Below are 13,156 nucleotides of genomic sequence, written 5' to 3' on the forward strand. Positions count from 1 at the left end.
TTCTACTCGATGGTGGCGACCGTGGAGATGGATTCCATGAGCGATGAGGCGTTGAGTGGCTGCAGACGTCAGAAGTTGGAGGCGCACGAGATATGTGGGTCCGTCGGCGTTTTGGATCCTGAACGCTCTCCGCACGGGGATCCCTGCCAGGCGAAGTTCGTGGACGATGACCTCAGTTGGGAGATTTGGATCCACGCCGCATAGAACACAGCTGTAGATGGTAGGCTGGTCTGTCGGCGGTGGTGATGGAGGCGGTGAGCACGCTGTATCTCGAACGTCCACCCACCCATCGACACATCTTCAGGCTTTAAAAACGCAAGTGCCGCGCACATACGCTATTCTCTCGGTACTCCACCGACAGTCCGAGATCATGCACTTTTCTCCACAAGCATTTGGCACGTGGAAATACTTTCAGAGAAGAAATGACAGCAGTTTCAAAAACCACTTTTATATTTTCTGGTTTACTTCTTGTTTGGTAGAAGGGCGAATACCATAGGAGATATTATTTTCTCATCATTGCTGCTCCAACGGCATATTTTCTATCCTCGCCGCTAGATAGGGGCTTCATTCATTCCATTCCCGACCCGGTCGAATGACTGGAAACAGGCTGTGGATTGTTACTCCCAAAATCTACATGTATGGTATATATTTGACTACCTATTTTAATTTGCTGCCGCAAAAAGCAATTATTCTGTCTTCATTTCCGACGTCAGCTAAAAGAAAACATGAACCTTCAATCATAGTCAACGTATCGTTATCAAAAACTAAATTTTATCTGTGTCCCGGGTCTTTTGCATTTCCCTGGGCACCTCATCATAGACTCTGTCTTAGGCATTTCGGTAACGAAGTCATAATCTGAAAACAAACCATGTTTAATAAAATTCTCTCTTGGTAGAACTTCCAAAAACACTATTTTTTTGCTAAAACGTTCTAAAATACCCCCAGATTTTAAAAATTTATAATTTTTCACGAACGCATCAGGAACTCAGAAATAAATGGACTTTTTAAAACATAGTTATATGGGTACTCAAATTGTACGGAGTTGTGTTCTGAACATGAATATAGAAAAACATTGGAGACAATCTGGGGAAAAAGTCAACTTTTTAGAAATATTACGGCCAAGCCTTGTCGCTGCAGCCACAGTTGTCTATCTTGAGCCAGTCTTTTCAACTCTGCGTAGGTCTTGCACTTCATCCTCAGAAGCAGGTTCTTGAAGTAAGACACTCTGGGTCGTCCTCTTCCTCTTTTCCCAGCAATTCTTCCTTCAATGATGTTACAAAGGAACTCCTCATGCCGCAGAATGCGACCAATAAATTTTATTTTCCGTTTTTCAATTTCACTTATCAGATTCCGTTCTTCTCTTATCTCTCTAAGGACTTCAGTATTGCTCTTCCTTTCAGTCCAACTTATCCTCTGCATTCTTCTCCAGATCCACATTTCAACTGCCTCTAGTTTTTTCTTTTCTTGCATTCCTAATGTCCAGCTTTCGCAACCATACAGAAGCATGCTCCATACAAAGGTTTTTGTAAAGGCCTTCCGAATTTGAATATCTATATGTTTGTTGGCCAGCAGATGCCTTTTATCTTGGAATACTCTCTTTGCCATGGCTATCCTCTTCGTGACTTCTGATATGCTCCGATTATCACTCGTGATCAGGGTTCCTAGGTGGCAAAACTGTTTCACTTGTTCTATTTTATCATGGCCAATTTTGAAGTGTGTTATAGGTGTTTTCTTGTCTTTACAGATTGTCGTTGTTTTTGTTTTCCTTGTATTGATTTTGAGGTTCCATTTGCCTAAAGTTTCTGCTAATATGTTGATGATTTTCTGCATACTTTTACCTGTTTCTGCTATTATGGCAATATCATCAGCAAATCTTATAAATTGTATTTTTTTGCCATTAATTTTGATCCCCGTTGTTTTCTCCTTCATGACAGCGATGGCTTCTTCGATGAACATATTGAAGAGATGAGGAGACAGTGGACATCCTTGTCTAACTCCTCTTCTTATTTTGGCATTTTTCTTTGTCCCACTGATTTCTAAATCAGTGTTCTGCTTTCTGTATAAAATTAGTATGAGGCGTCTATCCTTCCAATCAATTCCTGCTTTTTTCATGGTAAGGAAAAGTTGTTCCCAGTCTACTCGATCAAAAGCTTTCTCTAAGTCGACAAAGGTCACGTATACTTTCCTATTCTTCTCAATTCTTCTCTCCAGAATTAAATGTAATGCCAGAATTGCTTGCCTAGTACCCCTCCCTGATCGAAGTCCAAACTGGTCATTATCGATATAGTATTCTAACTTCCCTTTAATTCTATTCTTGATGATGTTGAGCAGTATTTTTGAAGCATGAGACAGGAGAGTGACAGTTCGATAATCTGAACAGTCCGTGGCATTCCTCTTTTGTGGTATTGCAACCGTTCTGGTTTTACTAAAGTCAGGTGGAATTATGCCATTCTCACAGCAATCTGACACCAGCTGAAAAAGGTAACGTTTCATATCGACACCCAAGTGTTTCAGAAGTTCTGCTGGAATGTTATCTGGACCGGGTGCTTTCTTTTCCTGGAGACTGTGTAGTGATGCATTAAATTCTGAAGATTACATTGGGTAGGAAAATCTTGAAATTGAATACCAACATACTATTTGAGAGTCTGCAAAGGGTGCCGGCCATGTTGGATTTACTACCATAAGAACAATGCTATATCATGATCCAAATGACGCCGTTATTAATGGTCCAAAATTTGTGACTGAGGAGATTTAACTCAAAAACCCCTGAACCGATTGAGCTCAAACTGTGTATGAAGGTAGATACTAAATATACCAGATGACTAATTACAAATTAACAGTTTTTATTTTGTGTTGTTTGAATGACTGTACTAAATTTACTCAGTGGTACTACTAAAAATAATGCTAAGAATACATACCTTTATCATGAAGGTCGCCTACGGCATCGTCGTAAATTTGACTGACGCTTGCATCTTCTTTACGCGCTTTCTTCACTGCTTTTTGGACGCGCTTCAAAACCTCTAAACGGGCAACATCAGGAACACCACACTGATGCTCACTGTTTGTTTCACTTGTTAAAATGTTATCTCTGGACTGAATTGATGAATAACAGTTTTTCGAATACTTGAAAACAAACACCCACGTCACGTCACAACACCACTTTTCACCATTCTTAACTTTTGCTATTCGAAACCTTTCCCTTAGGTGTCCGACCAAATTCTAACTCCATAGTAGTCATGATGCCAACACGGCAAGAATAAAAACAGCGTTGCTAGTAGACTGCGTAGGTACATGCTTCCCAAAGAATTTACACCTACTACCCCATTGGCTAATCCATAATACGGAATGTGACCGCATAATCCAGCAATCAAACAACAACATGTCACTGCCTCAAGGGGGTAATCCCACAGAGCGTAGAATAACCAGAGTGTTATACAGTGGTGGAGGTCACTGCCCAAAGGGAGTAATCCCACAGAGCATAGAATAACAAGAGCGGCATACAGTAGTGGAGGTCACTGCCCCCAAGCGACTGATCTCACAGAGCGTAGAATAAAATAACCAGAGCGGCATACGGTGGTGGAGGTCACTGCCCCAACGGGGTGATTCCACAGAGCGTAGAATAACCAGAGTGACATACAGTAGTGGAGGTCACTGCCCCAACGGGGTGATTCCACAGAGCGTAGAATAAACAGAGCGGCATACAGTAGTGGAGGTCACTGCCCCAACGGGGTGATTCCACAGAGCGTACAATAACCAGAGTGACATACAGTGGTGGAGCTCATTGCCCCAAGGGGGTAATCCCACAGAGCACCATACAGTGGTGGAGGTCACTGCACCAAGGGGGTAAGCCACAGAGAGTAGAATAACCAGAGCGCATGTAGTGGTGGCGTGCAAAATGCGCCATAATTATACATTTCAAAGGCTAGTATGGGGAGGAGCCCTTGGAAATGTATCATTTTTAATGTAATACTACACATAATTATATATAGCTGAAGAGTATTAAATAGAAGCACCAAATAATGTACAAAGAATGTAGGGGAAGTGAATGGTAGCATTTTAAATTTTGGCAGCCTTTGGGAGGGGAGTGAGGAGGACGTGTGTGGAATTGTCCGTCGGGATTATTTCTCAGTCATTAATCTGGTAGACGCGTCCAAGGCCTGTGGAGAAGTGTCAGTATTTCTTGCAGTGTGTGGAAGTGTCAGTGTGAGGAAATGTACAAACATCCCCACCATTACCGCCTCACGGGCAGTGTCGTGGAACGTGAGACTTTGGGACGGAGAATACAAATGGGGAGGCTGAGCAGTACCTCGCCCAGGCTGCCTCACCTGCTATGCTGAACAGAAGCCTTGTGGGGGGATGGGAAGATTGGAAGGAACAGACAAGGAAGAGGGAAGGAAGCGGCCGTGGCCTTAAATTAGATACCATGTCGGCTTTTGCCTGGAGGAGAAGTAGGATACCACGGAAAACCACTTACAGGTTGGCTGGGGTGGGAATCGAAACCACTTCTACTCAGTTTGTGGCTGAGTGGACCCCGTTCCAGCCTTTGTACTACTTTTCGAATTTCGTGGCAGAGCCGAGGATCGAACCCGAGCCTCCGAAGGTGACAGCTAATCATGCTAACCACTACACCAGAGAGGCGGATTCTGTGTGATATACGCACCAGTAAATCCAGTTGTGTGCAAGGAAACTGGATTCAGATAATATTCGGCAGTGCGTAAGGTGATCAGTGATTGGACTGAATAAATATGTTTGAGTTCATTAGGTAAAATCTTGAGGAAGCAGTTTAATTGAGTCCAACAGCTTCAAAGCAAGCACATCATTAATTCTCGGTGAGAGGTACTTTTAAGTATTTGCCTGCTCTGTTTGTACTGGATGATGTAATGAAGACACGCAGCCTTCATTAGCGCTCTAATTGCGCTTGATTTGTGCTACAAATTTAAACCTCACTGGAGTCACCACTGGTTGGGTTCTCAGTCCGTTGAGAGATCATTTGAAAATAAAGTAGTGGATATGATTTCTTTTTGAGGTCACTCGCATCTGACTGAGTAGGTCCACTGGCAACGCATTGACCAGTGAAGAATATACAGGAATAACTTTTTCATACCTATACATATGACGAAGTGAAATCTCCGATGGGAATATTTTATTTGTATTTGTACAGGATAATCTCAAGGAGGACCGAACAGATTTTGATACGGTTTTCTCCCTTGTATCGAAGAAGTATGGAACATTAATCTACAAATCTACAAAATCTACAAATTTCAGTCGTGTAGTGCCTATTTTATTGAAGTAAAACAAAGTGAAATTGGCCGTACGGGCGCAATTTTTACGTTACAGATTGTAATGAAAAGACAATGTTAAAATAATTAGAAACCATTTTTAGGTTCATCATATAATCCCTATGAAAATTAATTCTTTATTTACCCCAATAATTTAATTAAGATAAAAATACCCTTTACAATACGTAGTAATTTCGATGTTGACGACCTCTGTAGTGTAGTGCTTAGTGTGATTAGCTGCCACCCCGGGAGGTTCGGGTTCGATTCCCGGCTCTGCCACGAAATTTGAAGAGTGGTAAGAGTACTGGAACGGGGTTCAATCATCCTCGGAAGACCAACTGAGTAGAGGGGGGAGGGGTACGATTACCACCTCAGAAACCCACTAAGTGGTTTTCCGTGGTTTCCCACTTCTCCCCCAGACAACTACGGGGATGGTACCCAACTTAAGGCCACGACCGATTCCCTCTCTCTTCCTTGTCTGTCCCTTTCATTCCTTCCATCCCCCTACAACGTCCCTATTCAGCATAACAGTTAATGCCACCTAGGCGAGGTACTGGTCCTTCTCCCCCGATGTATGGCCGACCCAAAGTCTTACACTCCAGGACACTGCCCTTAAGGTGGTAGACACGGGATCCCTCGCTGAGTCTCAGGTAAAACCCAACCCTGGGTGGTAAACGGATTAAGAATGAATGACATTTCCATGTTTGGTTTAGGCATGTTTGCGAAATTAATAACTGGTTTGACAGAAGGCAGTTTGGGTTTAGGAAAGGTTATTCCACTGAAGCTCAGCTTGTAGGATTTCAGCCAGATATAGCAGATATCCTGGATTCAGGAGGCCAAATGGATTATATTGCGATTGACCTATCTAAGGCATTTGATAGGGTAGATCATGGAAGACTACTGGAAAAAATGAGTGCAATTGGACTAGAAAAAAGAGTGACTGAATGGGTAGCTATATTTCTAGAAAATTGAACTCAGAGAATAAGAGTAGGCGAAGCTTTATTTGACCCTGTAAAAATTAAGAGGGGAATTCCTCAAGGCAGTATTATTGGACCTTTATGTTTTCTTATATATATCAATGATATGTGTAAAGAAGTGGAATCAGGGATAAGGCTGTTTGCAGATGATGTTATTCTGTACAGTTACAAGATTGTGAGCGGCTGCAGGGTGACCTCGATAGTGTTGTGAGATGGACGGTGGGCAATGGTATGATGATAAACGGGGTTAAAAGTCAGGTTGTGAGTTTCAGAAATAGGCAAAGTCCTCTCAGTTTTAATTACTGCGTCGATGGGGTAAAAGTTCCCTTTTGGGATCATTGTAAGTACCTAGGTTTTAATATAAGAAAAGACCTGCATTGGGGTAATCACATAAATATGATTGTTACTAAAGGGTACAGATCTCTGCACATGGTTATGAGGTTATTTAGGGGTTGTAGTAAGGATGTAAAGGTGAGGGCATATAAGTCTCCGATAAGACCCCAACTAGAGTATGGTTCCAGTGTATGGGACCCTCACCAGGATTACTTGATTCAAGAACTGGAAAAATCAAAAGAAAAGCAGCTCTATTTGTTCTGAGTGATTTCCGACAAAAGAGTAGCATTACAAAAATGTTGCACAGTTTGGGCTGGGAAGACTTGCGAGAAAGGAGACGAGCTGCTCGATTAAGTGGTATGCTCCGAGCTGTCAGTGCAGAGATGGCGTGGGAGGAAATATTACGGTAATTATCAAGTAAAATTTAAATATTTTCCCGTGCGAAACTGGGACGGGCCACTAGTCTAAAAATAAATTGCTTGCAACTTTGTGACGTTTATCTTTAAGAACAATGGGCCATCGGAATGATCTTTTTCTTTCTTTACACTTCTATATTCCTCACTTCCTCAAATCACAAAATGAACTCTTTCGATTACTTGCCAGTTGTTAGGAGTCCAGTGCTCTCTGAATGCCGCGAAATATCACATCGATTTCATCAAATATCAAGTGTAAGTGTATGTAAGAACGTCCACCTCAAATATCTCTAAATTATTTTAAGATATTTTTATATTAATAAATAAATCTGTTTACCAGACGCAGCTCGTGAGGTAATGCCGTTGTGCCGTGGCACCACCAGTGTAATAAACAAAAAATATGAGATTATTTTCCTCTCAATAACAGTTTTTATTATATTTAAATTTCAAGAAAATGTACACCTACCCTATTCTGCCTTCATTTCAACGAACGCTCAAGCAGAGCAGCACTCTGGCGGCGCTTGTATGAGCTTGTGAGCCAGATCTCACTGGCACCGCTTCCGAACATAAGACACTGTACAAAAGATTGTTTGGCTTGGGTTTGCATGTGTTGCTAAGGGCTGATGGAGTGCCAAGGGCTACTTGGCGCAACGCATCAATTTCCTCCACTACAGTGCAGGATGTAGGAAGCACAAGTCAAAACTGCTTTATATTTCAAGCACTCGAGTATAGCATACGGCAAGCACAACACCCAGCGTTACCAGTATAGCGATTTTTTCTCTGCCTCTGACGACTATTATATATTTTAACGACAAGGTATTCTTCGTTATGTCGTGTTAAAATAGACACGTAGAAACTTTCTAAACTCGTATTAGCGACAAAATTAAATATTTTTTCTCTATTTTTGAATGTAACAATCTAGGATTTGTTCAATGAATTTTGCTGTTTCATTAATGTGAGTTGGCGTCACAGTGAACTTTGCCTACCAGAACGCACGCACAAAATATCAAAATTGAATTCCTGGTGTTTATTTTATTTATGGATAGCGTCGTTAAATTATTATTGTGTGTACAGGACGCAGTGCATTTCAAATTTATTTATGTGTATGTCTAAAGTAGCCTTGAAGCTGATGGTGAAGAATTTTTAAAATTTTATCTTCGCGGTAACTAAAATAGTGGCCAAGTGTTTGTGGGCGCTCGAATATTATCGATAGCTATGGCTATTTGTTCCTATGTGAGGGAAGCACGTTTACTTTCAGCACCGTTCTTATTGGTTCATTTGAACGTGCCGTTCGAGGTTTTCGAACAAATACTTTTGGTGAGTAGGCCCTACATGTTTTCCTCATTTATTTATGTTTGTGAGAGATTAATAATCCATCTTAAAACTGGAATCTTGAGAAAAATGCATGAGAATTAAAGGAAATATTGATATTAGTTTCTCAATGTATACATTTGTTTCGTTTGATACAAGAACGGTCTTATACATTAGCGCAGTTAAATAATGTGATTTATTGTAACTTATAGCAGAGGTAAATATGCTCTGTCCGTACATACAACTTCAAAGGATTTGTTTACAAAATTTTGAACTTGTTGGTATCAAAAATAGAATAATCATAAGACGCTGTTGATATTTACTATATTTATATATTTACAGATTCGTAACTGAGAATCGATCACATGTTATTAAATTCATGACTTAAAGAAGGAAAACATCCAGTTCTTTTCCAGATGGCAGTGTTCCAAGAATATGTGACATTTCCACGATGTAAAGCTAAGATGATGCGTTCATTAAGGAACACTGACGATCTCGTATCGCTGGAAATGCAATCAATCCTTTGGCCAACATATTTGATAAAATCAAGACCACCATTACCTCACCTGCCACTGGATTCAATGGCTAATGCTACGAAGTAGAATTTTTCCATCAAATCACTGAATGTTCTTCTTCTAACCCGTTTCCTACGCTTGGATGCACCTCTAGCACTCGTTGATTAAAGGGGAAGATTAGTCAGGGTGAAATTATCGGCACAGATAAAATCCCACACCAGAGATTTGCCCTTTCACAAGTGTCATTCCGTCTGATCTTTTACCATCTGAACGGCAGCAGCCAGTTGGCTCACGCATAGAAGGAACTTCTGCTGAAACGAAAGCCCGCAACATGACATCATTTATAGTGGGGTGTTGGATGTATCTCCCTTGACTTTCTGAACACGAAAGGTCATGGAGGCAACACAGATCAACGTAGACTCCGCAAGCACAAGATCGGTGGGGTTCGCAGATCACTCCTCCCAAACGTAAAGCCAACGTGTCACGGGAACACCTATTCAAGGCTTAGGAAATAGTCCCTCTTTTCTGTGAAATTAATAATGAATATATTGATATAAACTTGTGTTTTTAAATTAATTTGTAGAGGATTCATTTGCCAGCACAGGAGAGTTAAATTAACTAAATTCATCAGTGAATATCCGGTCATTCCTTCGGGAAAAAGTTAGTGTCCCAAACTGCACTCTTTCGAATGTGGCGTGGATGTTGAATGCTACTCGGCATCAGGACATCTTGGCGTTTAGATATGATTCACAACGTATTGATAAACGTGTGCTGTGTTCTGCGCAGTTGAGGACAACAATACTGTCAAGAGCTGGGTTCCTCAGCCGCGCTAGAAGGATTATATCACCTGCCGCAGCGTGATTGCGCTCAGTTCGGAAGGCATCGTGTTGAAGTGATGTCAGGCGGATGGTATGAACACTCAGGCTATGTTTTCCATTAGGGCAGTGGCACGCTGCCTCCATAGTTTTGTGGCGTGCTCGTTACTAACTGTTTACCTTTCCACGTCGCCAAAGATCCCAGCAACTAACAGTCGTCACACCCTACCTCGATACACACATAGTTTACATTCTCTGCGTTTTGTCCAAAGCTTTACATTTTTTCATGCTGTTATAATTGTACAATGGAACAAATAATAAACTCCTCCCGTATCCATTTCTCCGCCGATACAAAGAACATACCCGAGTCGTGAAATGGATCATACTTATTTGAATCCCTTTCATTGGTCCAAAGAAAATCAATATACTGGCATGCCAAAAGTGATGGGAAGGGGGTCCAGTATCATGTAGGCCCTTGTGTAGCTCGACCAAGTCCAGAAACTCGTCGTGGCGTTGATTCAACAAGTGGAAGAAATTTTTGAGTGATTCTGACCCATACCATTTGGATAGCAACCCACACCTTCCTGATATTTGGGTGTTGATGGGCCTTATCATCACGTCCCCTAAATGCTGGACAGGGTCCATATCAGACGAACGAGGTAGCTAAAGCAATCATCCAAACTCTTCAGAACGCTCCTCAAACCAATTATGGTCAACTTAGACCTGATGACACGGCGCATTATCCTGCTGGAATACCTCAATGTTGTTCAGGTACACGAAATCCCTGAGGTCTGTCGTTACAGACTACAGTTTCACAATGCTCCACTTGCCAAGACAGTGAGATCCCAGAAGATTTCAAGATGGCATCGCCAGGCTGTACCTGCATCATGAAAACTTCATGTGACCTAATGAGTAACAAATAATCTCCTATATTGCCTTCCTTTGTTCCTCTATAAAGTATATCTTGTAGTAGTCGAAACTCAATTTTTGTAGAGTAGTCAAAGTAGATTTGAGACACACTCTCTCTGCAGTTTGACTGGACGACATGAATGATTTTTTGATCCATGCTTTTCTTTGTTTCTTTTACGTAAAGAAAATTTACAGTCTGCGTTTCACTCTTTGCGTATATCGCACGATATTTAGTATCGAGAGTGCGTATGAAAGATGTAGTTAATTACTTTGGTTGAGTTTGTCTGGTTTTTTCATTGAATTAAGGTCTGGTATACTACATTCATAAACTTAATATTCCTAGTGTCGGAACTAACATTGTGCAGCTGAACACTTGGCTACCGGAGGTACGTGGACCTCTTTACGACTAGCAGTTTGAATGAGTGATATAAGATATCTATCGCTGTAAACATGGTATATAAGCATGACAGTAACTACAGCAATTGATTGCCATGAAACATCTGCAAATGTCAAAGCATTCACAAGAAATACATTCAAAGACTATAAAAAGTGTCTTCGTTATCCACATTTAAAATGATGATTATTATTGTTGTTGTTGCTGTTGTTAATGTTGCTGTTGTTGTTGTTGTTGTACCATCAGTACGGCCTCTCCCAGGTGGTAGGCAACACTTAAACGCTTGAGGTCAGTGCAGTGTTTTGGAGACATCCTCAGCTTTCTGAACTGTATTTGATTTTCTTGTTTATTAACAGATGTCACTACTTTTGATTTTTGTGCGCCACCTAGGGGCTTGGATTGTGTTCCACTTAGTAGAGTATTGTACCTGTTAGAGGGATGGTACTCGATAACTTAATTTAACTCTTTCCAAGTTGACACTACTGTCAGTACCATTCAAACAAACCAAACTTCGCCCAGTTCGCCCCTATAAATAATGGCAATCTTGAACCTTAGGGATCTATCTGTATCATGATGAGTGCAGCGACAAGTGAGGCTCTCCTCACAGGAAGCTATGGGCGAGGTGGAGAAGCGCGTAAGGTAGGCGGGAAAACATTTTCTCTAACATGTGAACTTACTTACGTGTGGCGACGGGAAGCTCTAGCTTGTAACGGTCAGGGTTCACCGCATTTAGCTCAATGTTAAATGTAGACTTTCGTTAAATCAGTCAATTTTGTGACATTTAGGTTTGTAGGCTCTCTGCGGAAGGAGTGTACCTACCCTAGTGCGTGCCAAGCAACGTCTAAGGGTGTACGAGTGCAGACCCTCGTTTCACTTGTTCACTTTGCTCTTTAGTGGCTGAGCTTTTTACCTAATTTTCTAAATTTTTCATCAATTAATGTATTTCCCGTCTTAGTTACCAATGCTGCATGGCTTATCCTCTGTGTCACCAGGCCTTCTGCCCCATTCGGTTTTATGGCAAGTCATGTCACAGGATTTCTTGAGTGGTTTTGGCATCTCATTCTATTTTGTTCTCGGCCTTTCTATTAACCTTTCATTTTCCTCTTTCATGGCCGTCTAATATGAGCTTCGGCTGCTGATTTTTGTGAATCCTTCTCGTCCATATGTTGTGTATTCCTACCTTCTTAATTAAAGGCTGTAGAGTAAAAGCTGATAAGCTGTTAATGTAAAGGTACCTGGATTAGAACTGTAGGCCTGTAAGGAATAGTATAAAACAAAGTCGGAAATCCGATATCCTTCTCAAGGGAAACATATATTAGTAGAAGCTGTAGTTTCTTATTCACTGACAAAACCAAAGATTCTCTCTTTCTTACTAAAGCTGTGTATAAACATTTACGAGTCTTGTCAAATGGAAGCTCTTTCTCCCCTGTTAATGGTTAAGCTCTAAAGCTTACTATTGTAAATTCCATTTCTAGTTGTTATTTTGGTTGTTATTATTATTTCTTGTTGTTTTGAAAGTAATATGAAACAAAAGAGAAGAAAAGAAAATATAATTTTGGGAATAAATTAAAAATTTAATTTTTATGGTCATTTGTTCAGTCACCTATGCTTCTTCCCCTTTATCGCTCTTAGTTTCTTAACAGTTATTATTATTATTATTATTATTATTATTATTATTATTATTATTATTATTATTATTATTATTATTATTATTATTATTATTATTATTATTATTATTATTATTATTATTAGAGAGAAAATCCACAATGGGTAGCTGCCCGAGAACAAGGGGTACCGTAGGGTAGTAGCATCACATATATAGTAATTTTCAAACAATTTATCTTAGGATAAAATAAACTTACATTCTTTTTAATTTTGAAATTTCTCTGTTGTACTACTCAAAATACATGTCAGCGGAATGCTGGTAAGATGATCATAAGAAGTTTGAAAGTTGGTGTGTTATATTATATGAATAAATCTATAACATAATCGTCTGAATCAGGACGACCAAATAAAAATGTGTGACCCATGTGATATAGGAGAATATCATAAATACAGTCACTCGATCTCTTGACTGAAGAAAGATGACTTCAAAAGAGCACAGATATTTTAAAAACTATCAGAAAAGTACTGCAGCGGCCATACATACGAATGATTAAATCGGCTAATACGTTTCCATAAGATTACCAACAAACATTGATAACCACGTA

Source organism: Anabrus simplex, chromosome 1 (genome assembly GCF_040414725.1).
Source record: "Anabrus simplex isolate iqAnaSimp1 chromosome 1, ASM4041472v1, whole genome shotgun sequence".
Taxonomy (NCBI): Eukaryota; Metazoa; Arthropoda; class Insecta; order Orthoptera; family Tettigoniidae; genus Anabrus; species Anabrus simplex.